The sequence below is a fragment of the Schistocerca piceifrons genome, chromosome 6 (genome assembly GCF_021461385.2).
Source record: "Schistocerca piceifrons isolate TAMUIC-IGC-003096 chromosome 6, iqSchPice1.1, whole genome shotgun sequence".
Lineage (NCBI taxonomy): Eukaryota > Metazoa > Arthropoda > Insecta > Orthoptera > Acrididae > Schistocerca > Schistocerca piceifrons.
The window spans coordinates 98,153,445-98,154,985 of record NC_060143.1 but is presented as its reverse complement, the minus strand read 5'-3'; the positions used below and the strand labels follow the sequence as shown (position 1 = coordinate 98,154,985).

At 44.0% G+C, this 1,541-nt stretch overlaps 1 non-coding gene across 1 annotated transcript; it reads left to right on the top strand.

Annotated features, from left to right (window-relative positions):
• Positions 1 to 1,258: 1,258 nt before the first annotated feature.
• Positions 1,259 to 1,333, top strand: Trnaa-ugc. Its single transcript has one exon. It is a non-coding gene; the product is annotated as a tRNA-Ala (tRNA).
• Positions 1,334 to 1,541: the final 208 nt, after the last annotated feature.

Sequence of the window (1,541 nt, the reverse complement as noted above, 5' to 3'; positions counted from 1 at the left end):
CTGCCTATTTGCCAGTTTCAACACCACTTAACTCTTAAACGGCGCAATGTATCGAATTTTTCAGCACAAACTTCCCTGCAACGCCCTTACAGGCTTTTCAGATTGTTTCTGACCACTCTGTGTATTGCATAAACCTTATCCTTCTCTATAGAGCAGACACATTTCAAACATCTTGTATCATTTTAAACTGTCGAACGCTTTTTCTAAGTAGAGGAATCATACAAGTAGCTAGCATCGCTAGGAATACGCCCTTGATGAGCGGATTGAACTGGGATGTACTCAAGAGAATAAAGGGCAACGGCCTCTTAACCAACTTGGTGACCGGCATCCTGAAAACATGCCCTTTTAAAATTGGCGTCCACTGACTCCTTAGGAAGAGGATAAGTCAGTGACAGATCTACAGACCAATGTTCCGTACAACTTGTTGCAGCAAAATTGTATTTATATGAAGATTGTATCTCTTCTGTTGGACATGTCGGAAAGAATAGGTACCATTCGTGATCTTGCAGCTCTACAAGAATTAAATTACAATGAAATCCAGACTTCAGCTGCTTACAGGCGTTGATAAATGAGGAGCGCCGGAACAAAAATCGATAAATCCGCATTTGCTGTTAATACAGAAACTAACAAATAGTGATCTCTAAATGGCTCCACAAGCTACAAAGAGAAGAAACACAGCATAAAACACTTGATGTCGCGTTGTACTGAAAATTATTTTGTGGAAACATGTATTATTACTCCCATATCTCCGCCCTACAGCTCAAACAGGCGAATACAGGAAAAGTGGATATATCGGCTTTTGTTCCGACGCTCCTGAAATATCAACGGGGACAAATGAAAATATGTGAGCACCGACCGGGACTCCAACCCAGGATCCCCTCCTTACACGGCATACGCTCTATCCGACTGAGCCATCGGCAACACAGAGGGTAGTGCGAATGCAGGGACTTATCTCTGACACGCTCCCCGTGAGATCCACACTTACAACTTACTGTCCACACACTACATTTGTGGTGACCCTACCCACTATGCTCATACTATATGCTATATAGATAAGGCTTACCGGCCAATGATCTTCTTCAGTGTGGATGCACTCACATTGCCTGAACTCTTACGGGAATCGGTAGTTTGACTTCCGCGGGTAATATGTATAGTCGGCAGGTGCACTACAAATGTAGTGTGTGGACAGTGAGCTGAAAGTGTGGGTCTCACGGGGAGCGTGCCAGATATAAGTTCCTGCAGTCGCACTATCCTCTGTGTCGTCGATGGCTCAGTCGGATAGAGCGTCTGCCATGCAAGCAGGAGATCCCGGGTTTGAGTCCCGGTCGGGGCACACATTTTCAACTGTCCCCGTTGATATTTATCAACCCCTGTAGGCAGTTAAGTTGTGATTTCAAATTGCAGTTAGTTTCACTATTTGGAAGACACTTCCTCTAGCGATAACGTAGTCTATTAATCCTGTCCTACTAAAGGCACTTACAGCTTTGAAAAAGATTTTCCACCAGATAGAGAAATCAGTTCCAGAGATTAACATTCGACCA